Here is a 22,212-nt window from a genome sequence, read left to right on the forward strand (position 1 = left end):
CCCAGGTATAAACTGAGCTATTTGCCCTGCTTTATCTCCATCTTGGCATTCATTAGTGCAGATGCGCTCTGCTGATGTCTGTAGAGCTTAATGAATTGCCCAGTCAGCCCTGCTGATGCACCATGTCTGCAGTAGTGATTTCTCTCCGCACTGGTGGAAGGATCTTCACTTGCAATAGTTTTATGGACTTCACAGTACATTGGGAGCCTGTCTGGGTGGTTATCTAAGTTCTAACAATTTCTATGCTTACTATTATTGAATATAAGTAATAATTATAGTGGTCAGACCCAAGGTCACTAGTTAAGCTCCATCATGCTGAAGGGAGAAACCCCTGAGAGAGGAAGGAAGGACACCTGAGTATGTGGGTAGGTCATGCTGAATCCTGCATGGAGAAAAAGAGGTCTCAGGAAAGCTGGAAGATGGGCAGGGTTTTGAAAGAGGAAGACAGTTCAGATCTTCTGATTTCAGAATTTAAAATGGGACCAAGGGAATTGAACTGGACACTCAGCATGTGCTTCACTGATTGCCGGCAGTCTCTGCCTTTGCCTGTGATATGAAAATGCAAATGGTGAGTGAAGCTTGATAATTCCCAACTCACCTAATCAGATTATTTCATCATCTGAATGAGAAGTGACAAGTCGAGGGTAGAACAGGAACCAACACATGTTCAACAGGCCTGAGCTTTCTTTGTGATGGCTCATTTGTCTTTTCCAGAGCTGTGGAAACAGAGATGGGAATATCTGGGATTGGCAGAGTTTGCAGTGTGTCCCAATGGGCAGGGAATTCAATTCACCCGAGAGACAAAAAGCTTGTGTTTTATTCCTAACTTTTCTTCATCTGCTGGGGGACTTCAAGTAAGTCCTGTCTTCTGCTGGTGCCTCTGATCCCTGGTGCAGAGGCAAGTTCTCCAAAGACATGATGAACTTTGCTCAGCTGGATACATAAAAATACTTAGGAAAGTCAGCAAAAGTTAAGGGTAGAGAAACTAAATGCAAAAGCTTCCTAACACAAGGTACAGAGATCAGGGTTGTTAAACAGCGGTGAAGGACCAAAAATCAGTAGTGTTTTGAAATTTTGGCTTAACTGGGAGCCATGTGATGAAAGGTTGGGCTGTCATTCATCCTCCTCATGGGTCCTTTGTGCAATGCTAGAAGAAGGGGGGTGGCCAGATGATTCAGGCTTTACTAGTGTAGAGGCTGAGGCCACCAGGATTTTCTGGACATTGTGACGCCGCAGGCATTTGCCTTCCAGCTCCGGGAGGGCAAACTCACTGCAGTGAGCCCTCGAGAAAGATGCCAGTAACTGTGCCATCTCCACCGGCTTTGCCAAACTGCCAACAACCCTGAAATCATACAGCTGGGGTCGTTCTTTTCTCCTTTCTTTTTTTTTTTTCCCCTTTCCCCTACCTTATTTCTTCTTTCTGACTTTTCCTTCCCTACTTAAAAAAAAAAAAAAAAAAAAAGTTAACCAACGAGGACTGCATCTCTGCAATAGCACTACAAAACAACAAAAAACAAAAAGGCAGCTGAAAGCAATAGCTTTAACAGCCCAGCGTTGGCAAGATTTTGCCCAGTCTTTTAGAGGTTAAGGTGACCAAGAATTCACCTGCCCTTTTGTAGCACTGCGGTCTCATTATTTTCTTTCTTGCTCTTTTCTCTTTCCTCAAGTGGTTGATCTTGTTTTGCTTGTAAGGAAAAAAACTTTGGCTCTAAAAACAAGGGCAACACAAGTTTCAGCCCGTGACAATATTTTTTTTCTTTCCCCAGAAAGGACAGCTAATACCATCTGTAATTCTATCTAAAAGACTGTCTAGAGGGGTCATCTTACACGAGTGAAGGTGTTTCTAAAGAGAGAGGGAATGAGAGAACTTTTAAAATGAAAGCTTTGCATAGTATTATACACTACAAAGACTTTTAGCTGAGTTTTCTTCCTTTTTTGCATATTTAATAAAAGATTTAAATGATTTTTAATGATGATTGCTTGCCACTGGAGCTTGTCATTGCTTACTAAATCTCTGTACCAAAAAAAAACCCTCTGAACTTTATTTAAAAATTTTTAGTGTTTTACTCGATTTGGACATATTATTATATTTGATCCTTTGTGCCCATTTATTCCATCAAAATTAGCATAACTATTTCCTACCAGTAAAATAAAATAATAATTGTCCCTTTCTACTATCTTTGTCACTGTTGCACTTAAATAAGGGCTCTATTTTCATCTTTTACCTTCCAGGGCTTTTGTAATACAGCTAGAAAATTAGTTTCTTGCCCAACAAATGTTTCACATTTTTCAAAAACATTTCTGTCCCACATTTTTTGAGGAAAAATCAAATTCATCAAAAACAATACTTTCCCTGAGAAATTTCTTTTCTTATAAAAGCTCACCCTTTTTTTTAAAGAGGGCAGTAGATGTTCTTTTATAAAATTATTTACCGACTCTAAGTGATGAATGTGCAAGAACTTCAGGGAGGAAGGACGGGGCTTTCAGCCTGGTGCCTTCTATAAGAGACTCCTTTATAAATGAAAAATAAAAAGACATGCAAAGATAGGCCTCAAACCTGACCTAAATTCTTTGCCTGGCAGGGAGATAAACCACACAGCTTAATCGCTCTTTCCTGTTTGGACTGTATTTTGCAGCGCTTCCTTTGAGTTGACAGGTTGTGGCAGGTGTTTTGTACTCATTTGGGGTGGGAAGTTGCCAGGATTTAATACACCATCTGACTGCAGCCCGCAGCATTCCAAGGTGCACCTTCCCTATGGCAACCGAAGGAGCAAATTTGCAGTGAAGCATGTTGCAGCCGTTGCGTGATACGGCTGCTGCGTTGGTGCGTGGTGGCAACCCGCCCCGGCTGGCGAGGGAGGCCCCGTGGCTTTCGTCATGGGGTGGGCTGGGCCGGGCACCTGGCTCCTCATGGTTCAGAGCTCTTCACTTATCCGCCCGGAAAACTAAAGAAGACAGTCCTAGTTTTAGCTCTGGAACAAACTCCTAGATGGATAAAAATGCTCTTACAAAGCTCGGGTACCTTCCCCAACCTGAGAGTGGGCGCTGAGGGCCATCCACTAGCGTTTGCCTGCCTGATGTGCGCACACTGGGCTTGTTTTACTTGCACGGGCAATCGGCTAGAGTGCATGCGGCAAATCCAGTGTCCTGGGAAGACTGCTGAGCAGAGACCCTTCGCCAGCTGGGCAGTGCGCGGGTACTCCTTGCACATGCTCTCCAGAGTTCTCCTGCTTAAGTTGGTCCCTGCTGTAGTAAGCTTCAGTAGCACGTACCAGGCTTTCACTCCCAGACTCTCAGAAACAGACTCATCTTCAAAATCTATAATGCAATTCACAGAGTCAATTTTTCATCAAGTGTTGCATGTCTGGAGCGAGCCGAGTTTTTAAGAGTTGTAGTCTGTATTTCTTTTTGCCTTTCTGTTTTGTTTGGTTTTGTTTTTTTCTTTGCTCTTTCAGACGATTAATGCGTGTCATTGACTGGCTTTTCTGCTTCTTGGCTGATTTGATTGGCTTCGTAAGGCCAAAATGAAGCCAGTCCCTTGTGGAAGCCTTTGAAGGCCTTTGCTAATTCAATTAACTCTAAACTAAATTCTTTGTGAGTGGAAGTTACTGAAACCTGGCTTGCTGGGAAGGAATCCCACTAGCTTAAGCTTCAGTTCACAGTGCCACTGAACTGACCCATCTCACCAACATCCCTGCAAAGGAAAGAGTCCTAGAATGATGTGGGATTTATCTCTGAAATCAGTAAGGGACTATTTAGCTGTTTGAAACATAGGACTAGAAGGGACCACTTCTGTCACTGAGTCCTGTCCTTGCAATCAGAGGCAGCCATACAGTAGATATCTATTTAGGTAACATTTGTAGAAGAGCTACTCTACCTGCCGTCAGGGAATATGTCCCGCTGCCCACTACCACAAATAGGTGGCTTGGAACAAAAGATTGAAAACCACGGCTAATCTTCCAAAGGGAAGATAGTAGGAGAGGCTGAGGGCCTCTTGTGTCCTGGATTTTCCAGTAGTAGCATGTTTGTAATATTAAACTTCTGGGCAATGCTATGAGGCAGACCATACCTCACACCACAGAGGACAAAAAAACTTAGCTGACATGAGGGAAAAATTCCTCCTAATCTCACACAAGGCAAAGCAACCAAAACCAAAGCCATGTATCTGGCAAAATAACCAGTCTCCCTCCAGATGAGAGAACGAGCCTCAGTCCTTCCAATGGAGCTCTGTATTTTGCTGCACAGAAATGTGTTACTAGCCTGGTATATTATTCAATCTGACAGTGGGTAAAGAAACTTAACAAAGAGATCTGGATATTATCACTTGATTTCTAGAAGAAAAAAAACTCATTTCAATCTTTCAGTCTCCCTCTGGCTGAGGAAGATGAGGGTCTCTGTGGAAGCCCCAGCCCCAGACTGGGGGGCTGCCTGACATTTTCACACTGTTTGCTGAACCAGGGAAATGGGTAGGACAGGGTAATGTTTTCTGATCAGATGAACCATTTTATCTGAATTGAATTGAAACAATATGAATTTTGTTTTTAGCTTTGGTTTAGCTTTAAAAGAAAAATCTGTCAGCTTCCAAAATAGAACCTCAAAAGATTTGTTTAATAGAAAAGTAGAAATGACGTATTTAGAGTCTCCCAGATTTCCTCATCCCACCTTTTCAGAAAAACCTGTTTGCCAGTTCCCCCTGGATTCACAAAGAGTTTGAGTGGTGACAAACTGCTCACAGAATCCTCTTTTGCCCACCTCTAAGCAATTTGTTATGAGCATCAAATGATGAAGAGTCACAGCCTAGCAATGCAGTGAGCTCCTGTCCCTCCACTCCAGCTAAACCTGTCACATCAACCAATGCAGGGCGTTCAAAGCAGCATCTCATTGGTTTAAATCACTCGCTTCAATCGCCAGGAAACCTTTGCTATCTGAGTTCATTGTCTATTTACTTCCCGTGTGGTTCTGCCCTAGGTCATCCTGGAGTGATCCGAGTTTCAGCCTAAATCATTCATGAAGGGACAGTAAAAATGTTAGTAGATTAAAAGGTGCTGTGCTGTTGTTGTTTCAAATCTGATTTCCTTAGAAAGGGAAAACATTTCCAGGGATGGGCTGGTAGTGTTAATGAAGATCTGAGACCAAGCAAACAGAGGGGGGAAGGTGGGAGGAAGGCTTTGAAAATACTGTAGAGGGAAAGGGGGAGGGGAAGTCAGCTCCAAATGGAAGTTAAAATGAGAGTGCAATGATTTGAGTAAAGATGCTCAGCTGCTTTCCTCTCTCATTGCTCTGCCTTTCTTCCCTGATAAATATATGGATGGTAGAGTTGAAACAGATTTAGAGTAGGAATGCAAATGAGGTTTACATGAGGCAGCATCTTCTCTGTTGTTGCTGAAGGAACCTGGATCTCCCCCAAGTTCCCAGGCAGAGGTTTGCGAAGGTACAGCAGGAGTGGCAGGTGCCTCCTGGCTTCACACGCACGGACAATCCGCTCATGCAGTGAGGATTTTGCCATGCCAGGTGAAATGGATGAGGAAGAGGAAAAAAAGGGCCTGATCCAAATTTGTGCTTGATGTGCTTTTGATTCCCACTGACATAGTGGCCCTTGAGGGTATCTGGCTACCCACCCGTTGTGCTCAGCATCTCACAAGAAAAGGCTAAGGTTGTCTAAAGCTTTGATATTGCTTTATTAGCCTGCCCTTTGCCTTTACTGAAACAGACTGCAACACAAGCCAGGCGTCCAAAGAGGCTTCTTGCAGCTATGTTACTCCTCACCTAAAAACTTTTCTTACACAAATTTCATTAAAATAATTATAGTGCCTGAGACTTTTTAATAGTCTGAATGGCCCGTTTCTCAGATCTTTGTGCAAGCTCAGATTCCCCTCACTTTACATTTAATGTCTAACAGGGACAGACGGACTCCCAAATGCACAAGAGAGGGCAGGAGCTGAATGGCCCGTTTCTCAGATCTTTGTGCAAGCTCAGATTCCCCTCACTTTACATTTAATGTCTAACAGGGACAGACGGACTCCCAAATGCACAAGAGAGGGCAGGAGGGACTGCTCTGTTGTCACGGCATGATGTGGAGGTGGGAACTGCACTGATGAGTAGTGGCCAAAGCTCTCCCTCCCCAGGAGTGGGCCTGGCAAACCCACTGCAGTATTTTGGATGAGGCACCCAGTCGAGGAGCCTACCGACCCTGGACTAACTCATTGAGAGTAACCAGTACCTCAAGAGGGTAGCAAAATCAATTGCTGCCTGGCGGTCTGTCCACTGACTATGTAGGAGGTTAGAGTTAGAGGCTGGAGTAAGTCGACTGAGTGGGATAAATCTGGGCTAATCTTCACTCACAACCTGCTCTTGGCAACATCTCTTCCTTCGTTAGATGGCGCACAGCCCTTCTCAATGGTCCCTTGTCCATGCTGTTGAGTGAAGGAGAGGAAGGAAGAAACAAGACTGGGCTTTTATTTTAGGGGGTTAAAAGTGGTCACATAAGCCTGATTTTTCTCCCCCAGGTTTGGAAATGCTGTGAGTTAGTATTTGGCACAGTGCTGTCTTCTTGGTGACTGTCTCATTAGTTTGGGATGTGGGATGTGAGGGGGGAGGCTGCTGTCAAAATGAAGCCTTATGAAGCAGGTAGATCTCAGGATTTCTTCCAAGTGACTTCTTGGCATTTCGTTTTAACTCACAGAAGGAATAGATTTAATGATACACTTACCCATCGTGTGATTGACCCCATGTCTGGTCTCCCCAGGATGGCCCAAAAAATCAATGACAAGATTTTAATCAACTCTAGTAAGTTCATGGAAGAGAATCATTTACCGAGGCCTCTTTTTCGTATGTATTTGTGCCATGGTTCCAATTGATTATTTGTGCCAATTATTAACTATGAATCAGGATTGGAGGGAAAATAATCTATGCTTGGTCAACTTCGTGCTTTCTGAGATTTTTGGATGATAACATCAGCAACCCTTTCTGCCCCTTATCCTTCTATTGTGCCATTTAATTGGTATGTTTCCCTCCTAAATTATCTAGAGATTTTTTTTTTGTCTACTTTTCATAAAGTAAAGCAAAACATACAGTGGTTGGGGGGAACAACAGGTCCCTTATTAATTATGACTCCAAGCAGCTTTACCCAGACTGGGGGGCTGGAAAGTTCCTTGGATGGTTTGTGCATAGATTAGAAGCAGCTTTCATATGCAGCCCTGCACTTCTGAAGTAAACAATTTAAAACCAAAAACTTAAAGAAAACCCACAGTGTTATGCAACTCTGGGAATTATTATTTTTAAGTAAAAAAGGCCCATCTGGGCTCTGCTGAAAGCTAGCAATTAGCTTGCACTGGAAGAAGTGGAAAGCAGACAACTAGTAACACCTCAGTGGTTGCCTTTGCTGTTTTACTGCTATTGGGTCCATCAGAAAGATGTCATCTCCATGACAGTAACAAAAAAAATCAAACCCTTTCTGAGAAATACTGTGCTGAGCTCTTCAGCTGTGTGCTTAGGGGTGAGCAAGCATGGTAGAAGAAGTGCCTGGTTAATTAAATCTTGCTTTCTTCCTTTTATACAGTAATTACACCAATTACAAGTCATATCCTAATGTTTTTCAAGGGGGGATTTCTAAGAGCTCAACACCTTGAGACTGACCTTAGGAGAAAGAGGCATAAGGTGGAAGTGTTGGCTTTGTCTCAGACTGTTCCACGGCTGCCAATTGCAAAGAAACCTTCTGTAGTGGGTTTCCGCCATAGAGAGGATGCATGCTCAAGCAGAAAGGGAAATCAGAGGGTTGCTACACAGACAGTGTCTGTTAATGGCCTTGCTTCTCCAGGCTGTGGAAGGAAAACCTAGAATTGGCTCCTGCAAATCTTTCACGTGTAAGAATCTCTGGGGCCTAGTAGCAGACTCGGTCCTGTGCTGGTCTCTCCTAAAAGGCCGTGGTTTAAGAAGGAGATAATAATAGCAAATGATGCTAATAATAATCCTTCGCTCTGCTGCTCCTGGGAGTATTTGGCAGACAGCAAAGCATGCCCAGCCCGTGGAAGAGTTACTGAGAATCTGTAAGGTAAAATCATAGTAATCTCATTCCTTTTTGCGTTGTTCTGGCAAGTATGAAAAGGGGCCTTTTTGTTCCCACCCTACACAAGGAACTCCACCTTTTACTGAAGCCAAAAAAATACTGCTTGAGCAAGGGATTAGCCCACTGCCTGGCTCTCTAACTGACAGCACTGTTGAAATAGAAAAAATACATTTCTCACCACCACTGGTTTCTATACTCTTGCTTTGGAGTTTTCTCTAGCAGTCTCACCATAAGCAACGTTTCTCTTTCCTCACTGCTCTCCTGTCACTGTGCTAAACAGTGCTTCAGTGAACGGCGAGCAGCTTGCAAGGAATCAGAGGCTGGGCATTACAATCTCCGGGTGAGGACCTCCAGCTAGCACAAAAATAGGGGCTACAACGCCAGCCTTTGGACCCTGACCACGCTAGTTGCTACTGCCTCGAAACACAGGCTGTACCTCTGCCAGCTCCCCAGTAGCAGCTATGACGTGACCATCCGGAGCGGTGAGGGATGGTTATTCCAGACCAGCAGAGAGAGCTCTTGATATACGCTCAGGCCCAGGACATTGTGAAAGCACATCCCAACCATTTCCATGGCAACTGGCTTTGATGGACTCCAGGGCAGTAGGAGAATGAAGAATAAGTTGACTTAGGTCAGGGGAAGAAAAACTGTGGTTATAAATATTGTGTAAGTGCACGTGGGCCGTTTTTCTGTGGTGGGCGCATGTGTGCACCTATTCACATGTCTAAGGGTAATAAGGTAGAACCTGACCTAAGCCATGGCCCTAAATATCCATCTCAGTCCAAATCCAGCCTTGATCTGCTGCCAAATCTGTGGGGCTTGGTTTTCAGGGGAGGCTACTGCTTCATCACTTTTATCACTTTAGGAAAATAAACAATTAAACCCCACAAAAATGGCTGTACTCCAGGGATTTCCCACTTTTGCAGGGCATTGGAGACATCTGTGATGATTTATCTGTAGGAGATGAGCAGGCCAGTTCTGCATAGTTAAGAGCTTTGGAGAGTCCAGATCAGGGATGCACTGTCAAGGGGTTTACAAAAAGAAGAATTAAAAAGCCCCAAATAAAATGTCCTTGTGAATCTGAGGCAAACCTCTTGTACCAGCAGTGCATGTCTATGCAAAGTTAGAGAGTCAGGTGCTGGGAGATGATGGTATTAATTTATTTTCCTGTGAACATTGCATTCAAGGGGGAGAAGCAATGCCACATGGCAAACAAGCACAGTCGTCTGAAAAGCTTCTGTTCAGTTCTTGAAAACAGCTCTGACTGTATTGATGGCTTAACACTTAATTGGAGGGGGGTGCGGTGGTCCCGACAGAGGCAGAGGAAGGATTCGGGCAGTCCTGCTGATGGCAACTGACCGCTGCCGGCCCTCGGGTTGTGCTCCAAACGGCAGGATGTCCAGCCAGGGTTAGCAGTCGTAGCCTGAGCATCAGCGAGCAAGTCCCCTATTTCTCAAAGAATGTGAGATTCTCTCTTTTAAATACACACAGCTTTTAAAACATAGCTGTGTAGGACAGAGCTGAGGTCAGAAAAGCATCGTTCTTGCCTGGTCTCCTCTGTCGAGATCTGCCTACACCCAAAAGCTCCAGCATGAACAGACTGAGCCCTGAGCCGCAGTGAGCCAGATCTGGATGCACTGACTTGGCGGCTCAGAGCTATCCTCCCATTTGAAGGAAGAGGTGCTTTTCTAACTAATAATTCAGGAATGAAAAAGTGAGCCAGAGATACCAAGCCTGTGAACCCTTGCAGCCCCTTGAACACATGGTTTTCATCAGACAGGACCTACGCTAGTGATACGGGCTTATTGGAGGCTCTTTCTGTCGGGGCTCATTAGCACCACTAAAGCAGAGCCACAACCCTGCCGCTCTGGTTCTCATGCGATCGCCCTCTGCTTAAGAATTTATCATTCCCATCCCCACCCCTTTCTGCTTGGCATTCTGGAGTTATTTATTTATATCGGGAGAGACAATTGCAATGTTTCACGGATGGCCACGGTGGAATGCTAAACAGGCAGGCGCGGGTCCCGCAGGTATGGCAGGATGTGGAGCTGATTTGGCCGATTCTACGTGACTAATATTAAATATCACCATATGGAGCTGAAGTCTTCCCCCGGAGTTTATCACTAATTCATCTAAGGGTGACTTTTGTTGTCAATGTTAAAGTAACACTGGGCCTTTCTTTCTTTTTTCTGTTTGCTACACTGTCTTCTATTTTTTAATTTCTGTGAACTGGTTGAGGCAAGCAGAAATATTAATTAACCGTATTTGAAAATAAATGTCTTCAGAAAGGGTACTTCTGCACCTGGACATGTGAATGGAAATTGTGTAGTTTAGTCTTAATAGAAGGGGGAAAAATAGCTTACTTCTCACCCTTCTCTTGTGAAATCAATTGCTCAGCTATGAACCCTTATTCTTAGTAGAGATTTTATTTATAGAGAACTTACTCCATTTAAACAGTATCACCTATCAACTGATTTTTTTTTTCTGTTTGCAAAAGTATTTTGTGAGTTTCTATTTGCCAGCTGGACTATTCATCTCACAGTGTTATGGGATTCAGTTCAAGCCTGTAACACATGATGAACGTTGTTTACCTTGACCCTCCACTTCTTATAAACGATTACTGGTTTTCCCAGAATCAGGTACCCAATCCCTGATTGAATGACTGGCATGCTTGACTACTGATAATTAAGCAAATCTGTCTCTCAGATAGGGATCCCCTGGTGCGCATGGGAATAAAGCCTATCCCCCTGTTGCTTGTGGGATTGACTGTTCCCAGAAACTTCCTTCTGCTGCTCCCTCCCCAAACCAACCACCTTCAGTGTTATTTATTTCTAGAATCCTAGGGTGCTGGATACTGTGAAAACGCAGAACCAGACGCGGTCCCTGAATGCTTTACAGCTGAAGCATGTCTCTAATGCAGCTGATTAGCCTTTTAAATCAAGAGCTGCCTCCACAGCATGGCGTGCATTTACAGCTCTAGATCTGTCTGCTTTCTCTGCTGCCATCCCAGAGGCATTTTCATTTTTTGAAGCCCAGCCCAGGATCTCTTCCCTTTTGTCCCTTCCCCTGTTTTTTCCCCACTGCAAGGGATATTCTTGCTGTGGGCAAATGGTGCCAAAGAGCCCTGCCTTTCCGAGGTGATCACCTCTGCTAGCACTGGAGCGCCCATCTGGGATTGAGGATGACGCCCAGGCCAAGCGGATCCGGCCGACGCTCGTTCCTCTCGATTGCTGCGGAGCGTGCCTGTGATGAGGGGAAGATTGATGCAGTGGCGAGCTCAGCTCAGGTTCCTCGCAGCTTGCTCCCTGAGAGCCCATTAAAGGGAAAATTTAGATGCAATGGTGATTGCTGGGTGACGGGAGAGTTAATTCCACACAGAGGACAATTAACAGTTCCCAGAGAAGCAGACCGTGCCGCGTGGTGAATGCTGTCGAGCGTGGGTTTTCCCTCCTGCCCTTCCCTGCCTTTTCTTCACCCAAGACACCTTCTCCCTCCCTGCCTTCTGGAAAAGACCGTGGTAAATGTCATCGGCGAAATGCGCCCAATGCTCTTGGCGCATCCGATCTTCGTGCCCACTCATGCCCTGCGTGCCAGGTTGCTAGTGCTTTGCACTGAAAACAAGCAGGCTATTTTTAGATGGGTCTCCCTTGTCCACCTCTAAGCTGTACACAGAGAAAAGATCTGGGGGGAAACAAGTTCAGTGGGCCAAGGAAAAAAAATAGATATGAGAGAAAAATGGGAAATCCAACCCCAGACCCTCCCTTAGCTCTTTGTTCCTTCTCACCATCGTGGACCAAAGCTTTTTTGCTCCACTGCTTGAATACCCCATAAAGAAACATTGAGCCACTGAAGCCTTGCCACTGGCATGCCATGAAATAAGAAGGTGGTTACACTTACGGACATTCAATATCAGCAGTTTCCAACTAAGTGACAGCTTTTAAAGACTCATTCAGTTATGTTTCACATGTTTGCACTCCAGTATCAGCACTGCAGGCAGAGTTGAGATCACTTATTGCCTATACTTTTCCTACCTGAATGTAAAATGACTTTTTTTCCAGTAGAATCATTCTGATCTGCCAAGGTTTGCAAGATTTGGTTTGGAGGCTAATTGCAATCTCTCTCCAAAACTTTTCACCCTTACATTACACACACTTGATGCAAAGTAAACTCCACTTTACCTTAGTTTTTGTTTAGGAATGTTTTTCAATTTCTTTTCTGTTTTTCTATAACTATCAGAAATATCATACACAAATGGCAAAAAAAAAAACAAAATACCCTTACTGGATAATGTTGCTAAAGATCAGCAGTCTTATAGAATCTGCCTTAAAGTGTGTTTTTTAAAATTAATTTTTAAGGGGAGTTTCATACTAAATGCCAGCCTTTGTAAATCTACAAAATTCTCACTGAAGCTAAGGACCCCTCTGGATCTATCACGTGCATAGACTGTTGTAAGAACTTGCTTGGTCATCTTTCATGGCCACATCAGAATTAGTCCATAAACTCTGCAGGCTGTGAGCCACTGCTTTGAACTACCAGCCAGAAGGTGCCAACAACTCAGACTTTCTATCTGATTTGCATCAGGAGAGCTGCCAAAACATACCAGTAAACCTGCCCCAATGTTAACGTTTGCAGCTTTTTTATTTGCTTGAAGCTGGATTTCCCTCAGTTGTGGGCTTGAAGCAAGTCAGTAACCTCAGTACAGTTATACAGACTCAGATACAGTGACCACCTTACGTTATTTAAATGTAACCATTCTGCACGTTCTTGATTTACATGAGTTTATATTTGCAGTCCTTTCAAATTGCTTAGGACAAAGACAACATTGCCTCAGATGCTACTTTCCTTTGAAGGGACTGAATTTTTGATTACTTTTATTTCGTAAACAAATTAATTGATTTACTTGTGCATCTTCAGAAAGTTTGTTGCATACTCAAGTAAGAGTTATAATTTGGAGGATGAACAGCTGAGTCCTTCGTATGCCTTTAAGAGTCTAAATCCCGCTTAAGCACAGAACAGAGGGATAGAGTTGTGAGTTGTTATGTCTGCGAATATGGCAACATGATTGAAAACAACTGAGTTACCATGGTTTAATGAATTTTTTCCCCTCAGTCAGCTGCGCAATTACTACTTGTCAGCTGTGATAATGTGACTGTTTTCAACTATGTGATCCTAGTCTTTGTACTGAGCAGTATATTGGACTCATCCAGCTACAAACTAGCTGGCCAAATAGCTACATAATCCTTATATCCTTACCCTCCTCCCTTAAAATCTCAACCTTCTATCCTGCTCTTTTGCCTACACTCATCCCTTTTCTTCCTTAAGCAAATGATTTTCAAAAAATCTGGAAATTAAAACTGTCAGCCACAAGTTCGTTCAGCCATTGCCCAGCTACGCTTGCCTTAAGATTTCCAATAGCAGTTGTGTGAAGCAGGGAGAAGTCTTAACTCACTGACATTTAGGTTATTCTGGAAACTGTTTTTCTCTCCTTTTGACTAGGGTTAATACTCAACTGAAATGTTCTGTTGCTTAGAAACCATCTCGTAAAGCTGAATTCATTAATGCTTTTTCCAGTTTGCTCCCAGGAACCTTGTTAGATAGTGTTTCCCACTTTTATCCTAATTAACAGGTACCCAGCAAAATACAAAATAAAATGTACTTCAGTAGAGAGTAGAGAGCGTTACTGCTCATCCTTTGCCAGCCTCTTTCCTTCAGTCTCTGAGGCAACTGCCACATCTCTGACCTCAAGCTCCTAATCCTTTTTCAGTAATTTATAGTATCCTTCAAGCAAAATAAATATAATTCTCGGATTGGTCCTGACATTGCTGACTGTCAAGGTGACTCTTTCCGTGTACTGGGTGCCTGGGGATCATAAACTGAATGGGTGGGCTCTCCCCCTTGCTGCCACGGTGAGTTCAGCAGCTGATTTTAGTCCAGACTAGCATTTCACTCAGGCTCAATGGTCTTTGCCAGCGCTGGACAAGACGAAGGTGATGGATGGCCAGCCAGGGCTGAGCACGGCACAGTGATCTGCTGAGGGCAAGGTCTGTGGCTCTGTCTGATGTGGAGGGCTGTACAAAAAAGGGCACCAGATAATCCAGTTGTGCCGGGAACAGCAGGGCCTGGTTACAGCACGATGAGCATGCACAGAGCCAGTGGGCTGCGGGAACCCAGCAGCCATCCCGTGGCTCAGACACAGGCAGCCCCAGGGGAGAAGGGGTATGTCTGAAAGTTGGCCAAATTGTCATGTCCTCTTCACCACTTAGCAGAGCTCCTTCTCCTGAACAGCTAAGGCAGGTGTTATCCATAATAGTCCCATCTCCTGTCATATAGGCAACTTCTGGATGTTTTCCACTGCAGGGTGTTTAGCATGTGGTTCCAGTTTTCCTCTGCTTCTGGGTCCCCTGAAAGCCAAAGGAGAGCAAGATCAAGTGTCTGTCTGGGTTAAGAAACTGGATATTCATGAACCTAGTTGCAATCTCAGTTGCATTGATAGGCAAAGCAGGACCCACTCTACTGCTGCCATTAAACTGCCTGAGCATTGTGAGCATAGCATGAAAGCTCCCAAGTTTTTGAGATGATGATGAGGCTCTGCTTTCAACAGGTTGATTTAAATTTTGCTAATAAAAGCTTTTTTTTTTTTTTTTGCCTGTGCTGATCCTGAGGTACTATTTGCCCCAGTGATCTTCTGAGATGTAATGTCTGGGAAAGGATAAACTATGAATCTCCTCCATTTTTTCCCCAAGCCTTTAACTTAACTTCAGAAGCAAGAGTCTTTTCTGATTCAGAGAAGCGGGGGGAAGTTCACATAACTTAAGATATATGTGCTATTTCTGCTGCTCCTCCCACTCCCATTCTGCATGCGGAGTGCAGAAATGCCAAGGCAAAGGTGTTTCCATAGTGTTTTCAGCTTAGATCTCTACAGTCAATATCCCAGCCTGGTAACAGCAAAGAGCTTGTTAGCTTGTGCTTTTCAGTCCAGATTTGCAAGCAAAGTGTGGAGAAAATTAGCTAAAGATCTGAATAAAGAACTTAATTTCTAGACGCTTATGCAAGCCTCCCATGCCCCCAAGATACCAATGTCTCCGCACTGATGATAAAGAACATTGCATTTTCCATGTTGAGTGTTCAGGCAGAACTGTTGATGTCACAAACATTTTATTTAATGCCAGCCCTGATTAGATTTGCCAATATTTAGCATCTATACACAGTATTAAGAGATCTTAAGTGGTCAGGTCGTATTAAAAATTTGTCTTTGAAGTTGCCCTGTTAATTGCTTTGTTCTGCTTTAAGGGACTGGTTCAGATTCTGTTCAAATTCTGTTAAATAAGGAAGACAGTATGCCGCTTATTTTGTAGAAGCTGACAGCAGGGTTCAGGTAAAATAAAGATCAATTCAGAGAGGTTACTCGCATCCCAAACTAAACTAGAGCCAGTTGTGGCAAACGTTCATTCAGCTTAGTTATTTTAATGGCAATCTCAGTAAAACAGTAAGACTGAAATGGCATCCCTGAAATGTTTTTCCCTGGGACTTTCTGGGAGCAGCCCGCTGTCTCACCAACAGGGTTGAATTTCTTGAATGAAGGGGATTTTGTTTTGTTTTGTTTCTTAAACAGTAGATACGATTTGTTCAACTTAGTTCAAATGTTTCATGAATGTTGGTCGATTCAGTCACTCGCTTCAGCTCAAGAAAGTGAACATTTTGAAAAAACAAACAAATATTTGAGACCACATGCTTTGAAATATGAACAGTCTTACTGGAAAAAAAATCAGAAGCTGAAAGAAAATTTTCATTTTTAGTTCCACAAAAATCTTTCTCTTGAACCACAGCGATTTGCAGGTGTACCTTTTGTTTATTGAGAATCTTTTTTCAAAAATGTATTTTGGGTTAGGCTTCAATAAATCTCTTTTTTGATCTTCCAGAACTGCAGACAAACCAAAAAAAATCACTTGTTCATGCAGCTCTGCTCATGAGGGAGTCTATCTCTGAAAGCTTTCCAGCACACTTTTGCAGATGCTAGAACTTGAGATTGCTCAGATAAAATTCTGCGAAATGGCCAGACAGCTAGATCTTTACTCATACTTTTTGAGGCTCACTATCAGTAACATTTCTCACTATGTATCCTTTTCACTGCATTAGCATGTTCAGAGCTGTGATTAGCAAGCACAAAAAAGCTTACAGATGGGACATGTCTAATATTTTGCTAAATGCCTCTTTCTGTGTCTTCAAAACATGGTTTGCAAATGAGAGAGACAGGAAAGGCAGGATAGGAAAGGCAGGAGCAAATAGCAGTTGTATGCATTTGAATCTGCCCAAAAGACCCCTTTTTTCCCCAGTTTCAAAAAAATGGTCAGCAAATAAAATGATGGGTAACCCTGATCTAACTTCACCCTGACGGCAGGAAGCGTCTCAGACATACAAGGCACCAGGCTATAAAGAAGACCTGGGTTTCTTTTCCTCCTCCCTCAGGCTCAGTTAAACCAGAAGGTAAAACACGCCCAGTTCTCACACTGCTTTTCTCATTGACGGGAATGGGAGGATGGAAAAAAGTGTGACAGGAAAGATGGACAGAAAGAATGAGAGAAAATCTGTTCCTTGGCATGGAAGGAAGGGATGTGAGCACATCTGACTAAGCCGTCTCTAGTGGATGGAGGCTAGAAAACACTGGCATGGAGATACTTTTGTGTGTGACTCACAGTAAAGTCATCATGAGATGACGTGTGGCCGACCTGTGAGATTCATATGAAAAGTCAGTATTTACATGAAGTGGAAGGTGAAACCTGAGGCATTAAATGCCAGTTTTTTCAAGGACCTTCCCTGGTTCTCCAACTTGCTGAGGCTATTTCTGAGTGGGCAGCACTGAGCGCCTCCTGAGAAGGGCTGGTCCTGTGCAGTGGCCAAGCCCATTTTGCAGAATACCTAAACACTGGCTGATCATTTGTATAAGGAAGAAAACCGCTCTACAGGGAAAGAAGCTGATTTTTTGGCTTAAGTACTGCAATAGGTCCCAGGAGATGCAGATTTAAGACCAATTTCTATTGCAGACTCACTAAAGAGGTGTGAGTTAGTCGCTTGCCTCAGCTCCCTATCTGTAACACTGGAAGAATAATACTTTGTCTTACTCTTTTTCAGTCCTATTTAGATCATATTCCCCTGTGAGGAGGAAATATGCCTCACTCCATCGTGATATAATGCCCAGGACAAGGAGTCCCAGTCTCAAGTGAGGTTTCTGCATATTCACATTATTAAATTCTTCCATGCTGTCCTCTATTTCTATTACAGCTTCACTCTTGCCACCATGAGGGGCTTGCAGTGCCTGGGGCTGAGTCAAGGTCAGGAGACGGCCCAGTTTGGATGCCATCTCTGCTCTGCTTTTCCAAGATTACCACCTGATTTTCAGAGTTTCTGCCTGCCTCTCGCTCCTGAAGGGAGCCTGTCTGAAAGTGAGTCCCTGGGACATTCTGCCTTTCTGATGAGAGACGTGTGAAAAACAGCTGTTGTCACGTTTCCACCTCTGATGTTCTGCTCCTTTTCCTGAGGTTGTAATAGACAAGTCTGAATTATTTGCCATACCATGTCAGGCTTTTTTTTTAACAGAGTATGACAGAATAAGGAAAGTAAGGGTTGACTTGACTTCACTCCGATAAGATTAGTGCACCATGGCTCAGGTGATAACCTGGCCTCCTACATAATTATTCCTGGTACAAAACTTCACACGATCTCAGTGACATGCCAAGAAGATGGGCTCCACCCCGAAGGGTGCTGAGGCCCCGTGAGAGAGGAAGAGGGGATCTCACAGGGTGGAGGGATGTACACTGTGCTCCCCCAGGGGACTGACTGCCTCCATGCCCATGGCAAAGGGAGAACTATGTTCTGCTTTTCACACATAACAAACAGGTTAATCTTGACTTTTATTTGAGGAGTAAAAGCACAAGCCCGTATAAAGTGTCTGTGGAAAAGTGAGCGGTGCTTCATTTGACGTTGCCGGCGGCTGTTTGGACTGCCGCAGCAATATTGCTCCAGCTGAGAGACTGTCGAGCCTTTCATGCCTGTCCCTCTGCTTTATGGCCATCGTGGTGGCATTGGGGGGCCCATTGGCCCGCTCCATGCGTGAGCTGCAGGGCTCAGGGAACAGCCTTACGCTCACTAGGCACAGCCCTTTGAGGGGTAGGGCAAAAAGGCAGGGCTAGGAGATGGGGGGAACCCCAAAGAAGGTGTCTTGCTTGGATGGGCCCCTTTTCAGGATTCAGTTTTCACTGCCAGCTGCAGTGCGTGCAGTCCTCGAGCTCTGCTTAATAACTGCACTAAGGAGAAAGAAACAGCATGAAGAGCAGCTGCAGAGGCAGAACTGGGTGCAACAGGTAGAGGAAAACCACCTCCCTGTAATGCAAATGCTCAGCTCCTGATACTGTTACACTGGGCATAGGGCTCGTGGCCTTGCTAATCCATAGCCACCAAGTCCATTAGCAAATTCTTCATCTTGGGCTCCTTAGCAGTCCTGCTGCTCATTCACCTTCCTTCCCCTCCAGCCGAGAAGGCTGTCCTGGCTGGAGGCTTAGTCTGTCCAAAGACAGAGATACGGCCAGGCAGATCTGTACCGAATCACAGACAGATAGAAGGTGACTGGCTATCTATTTCCTGAAAAACAAATTAGAGGAACACAGTCAGCTGATGTTTGCTGGAGCTGCTGCATAATGACAGGACTGAATGCATGCAGCACACGCAATACTTGGCTGTGAGCTGCTATATAAACCTATCCAGCCATCTGCAGATGTGATAACCACCAGATCAAAACTTAAGTGGTTTTACTGTGTTTTCAGAACTCGGAGACCTGAGCCTTGTGCTAAGCCTGCAGCGTGCTGCATTTTATATATTTTGAAGGCTAGCAGCAGATTTGACCAGAAAACTGGTTTCCCCATTTAAATCAGACATACAGTTCACTGTTGTTACAGAAGAAAGACACGTATTTTCTGTTCTGGCATGTCCCCTTCTTCTGCCATTGACTCTCTCTGCTAACAGTACAATTCAGGGAAGGGTTGTGGCTGTCAGAGATCCAAGAGAGCCAAGCAGAATGACTTCAGTGAAATTACCTTTATTTATTTATTTAATTATTTATTCATTTAAAGTCCTGGCTGAGTGTTCTGGAGCTATTTGGATGTGAACTGTGGTACTGGCTCACACTCTTTGCTGAGCCAGCCCATCTGAATTGTCCTGTGCCGAGCTCCACCTCTAAATACCCTCGCTCCGGTCCATCTCTAATGATAATTACTGTTATGTGTCTGGTGTTTGTGGCCCTGTGGAGACAGGTGGAATAAGAGGGAGGCTTAATGTGTGCACTGTGCATTACATGCACGAGTGATTAATTTGGCTATTCACAACAGAGAACAATAATTCTGTCCCAAACAGAACAATCAAAAACTGGTTTAGGCTATAGAAACTGCACTGTGATGGCAAATACATAAATAATGGGCGCATTTGGACTCAGGATTTCTACTTGCCCAGTTCTGTGGTGTGAATAGCCTTGGAAAGAAGCCTTTTTTATAAACAGGCTGAGGAATTTTTAATTACTGCCTGATTCATTTTTATTCTTTCCATCAGAAAGAACTTAAACGCACATGCACATGCACATCCACACACACGGACTCATTCAGTGGTTCTGTTGCACACACTTCCTTGCATTTCCTTTAGCAGTTTCTAGCCAGTCCTCTCCTCCTAGGCCTGTTCTCAGCTTTGCCACTCGCACAGCACAGTGCCTCACCTTTAGACACGTACGATAAGTCCTTGTGATTAAATATTCCCCAGGCTTTCCATTTATACCTTGTGCTATAGATCTGCTGGACATCAGCGTGTGTATACATAGACATATATATTCGATTTATGGAAACTATAATAACCTTCAATGAGATAATCTCACCTGTCCCCAGAGTGTTAATCTTCATTTCCCACAGCCGCTTTCTCTTAAATCTGGCTAAAGGCTTTTGGGGCTGGCAGGAGAACAACAGTGGCCTTCTCACGCTTTGGGATAACAGGAGTGGAGCCCAGAAAGAGGGAAGGATGCCGACAAGCTCAAGAGTCCTGTATAAATTACACAGCCGTCGTCAAGATTTCATGGAAGCTAATCCTATTGGTGTTTTGCTCTGTGTTTCTGAGTAGCTGGGCTCCTGCCGTAATTACACCTGGAATTTTTTTCTCTCCTAAGCTGCATTTTAAAGTTCAGGCCCAAGGTCATGCTGCTGAGCTTCAGGTTAACCAAACAGTGGCTTGAGATTTCAAGTGCAAAAGGTCTCATGTTTTGCTGTACACGAGTCCAATGGAATTATTATTTGAATGGATTTGCAAGCAATACAATATCATGGTTGAGTGTTCTGATAAGACTGAAAGGAAATATTTTCAGAATATTTCAATTCACGGAAAAAAATTAAATGTTTTAACTTGCTGTCCTGGTTCATGATTAAACCAACCAGAGAAATCTTGTCCTTCCCCAGCAGATGGAAATTTCATTTTCTGACAAGCCCAAGGGACAATTTCCTGTCCCCGGGATGCTGGGTGGACGAGAGCAGCATTCCTGGCACGCTGGAACTCTGCGCATCTCGGAGATGAACACCCACTCGTCAGAGCACAAATCAGCACACTCACTTTCTATTACCAGATACACTCTTGACCTATTAAATCCACATTGCACCTCAGTGACACCAGATGGACAGTGCCTTAGTGAAAGCTTATCCTGAGGTAACAACAGTCTTGACATATTTATGGAATAATGTTTACAACATGGTTATAATTCCTGGCTGGAAAGGTGCTATTTAAGAATTTTAATGTGAGCATATTTTTATATATATTAAATAAGGGCCAGTAAAATGCAGACTTATTGATCCCACAAATAATTTTTCATCACGAATAAGAGAACATGAGAGTTTCTTGCTTTAGAACTGTTGATTATAAAATAAACAGCACTTTTTATTGATTAACCATGGATGTTCCGCAGTGTCTGAAATTACATAACTTTTACTCCATTCCAATCTCACCGTGAAGCCGGTCAGTCAGCAGTGTAAATCTTTCTTCTCCTCAGGTCATCACAAAACACTTCTTTTTTTTTTTTTTCTTCTTTCTTATGCATTGTTTATAAACCTGCCAACATCTGAAGATGGGACTTGTGTTTGTCCCAGAGGTCACGTATTATACAAGTCATTTGCTGGATCAGTAACGAACACTACAAGGTGTCCTGCCTTGAGTTTGCACTCTCCAATCACTTTCCTTTGTAATTGAAACAGGCTCATCCCTGTATGCGCAGGGAGACTCGTTAGGTACTGTATCTCAATGCTGAAACGAATTAAGATATCTGGAAAAGAAGTTTGGTAGTATGGAGCTGGCCAGATCCCAGGAGCCCTCTTTTGTCCTGGGATTTCCACATTCAGCAAGCGTTCCAGGGGTGATATTCAGTACAAGAAAAAGGAGCCGGACGACATCTTCTTTGTCTTTCACATAAATTGGTATGGGCAAAATGTGATAATGGACCGTGCAGCATTTCTTAAAGAGCTGCCTTTGCAAAAAAAAAAACCCAGAACCACGGAGCTTCTGAATCAGAGCGGGGCACACAGCCATTGATGCGTTTAGTCCTGGTTAGTCTCTTCAGCATGGCGTAAAGCAATGCACATGGGGACGATTGTCACAAAACACCGGAACGAGCTGGTGATAGACACAGGGTGAAAGACCCAGAGTGGGTAAGGAGCTTAACACAAGCCTGGGAAGGATTTCTGGCCTTCATGTTGCCTCAGGGACAAGTGCTAAACCTAAAGAGGACTGAGAAAAGAGGAGCGGAAGGAGGGAAGGTGTTGTACAATGGCTTCAAAGTGCAAGAAAAGATGAGACTGGCCCTTTCTCAAGAGCTTAGAAGCAAAATTGGCTTCCTGGAGAGAGAACATAAGAAATCTGGCAACCTAAATATATTTAAAGGGCTTAAAGCTCTCCAGGGAAAATTTTGAGGCTATTGAAGTGGAAAAAAACCATTTGCTAAGATTAAACAGGCTTTTTTTTCCCAGAAAAAAAAATAAAAATAAAAAATTGACAAAGCAGACAAATGTTTGGCAGGAGACCCAGAAAGGAAAAAAAACTGGCAACAACAACAACATGATGTGGGAAATCTGGGTAGG

The sequence above is a fragment of the Apteryx mantelli genome, chromosome 15 (genome assembly GCF_036417845.1).
Source record: "Apteryx mantelli isolate bAptMan1 chromosome 15, bAptMan1.hap1, whole genome shotgun sequence".
NCBI lineage: Eukaryota > Metazoa > Chordata > Aves > Apterygiformes > Apterygidae > Apteryx > Apteryx mantelli.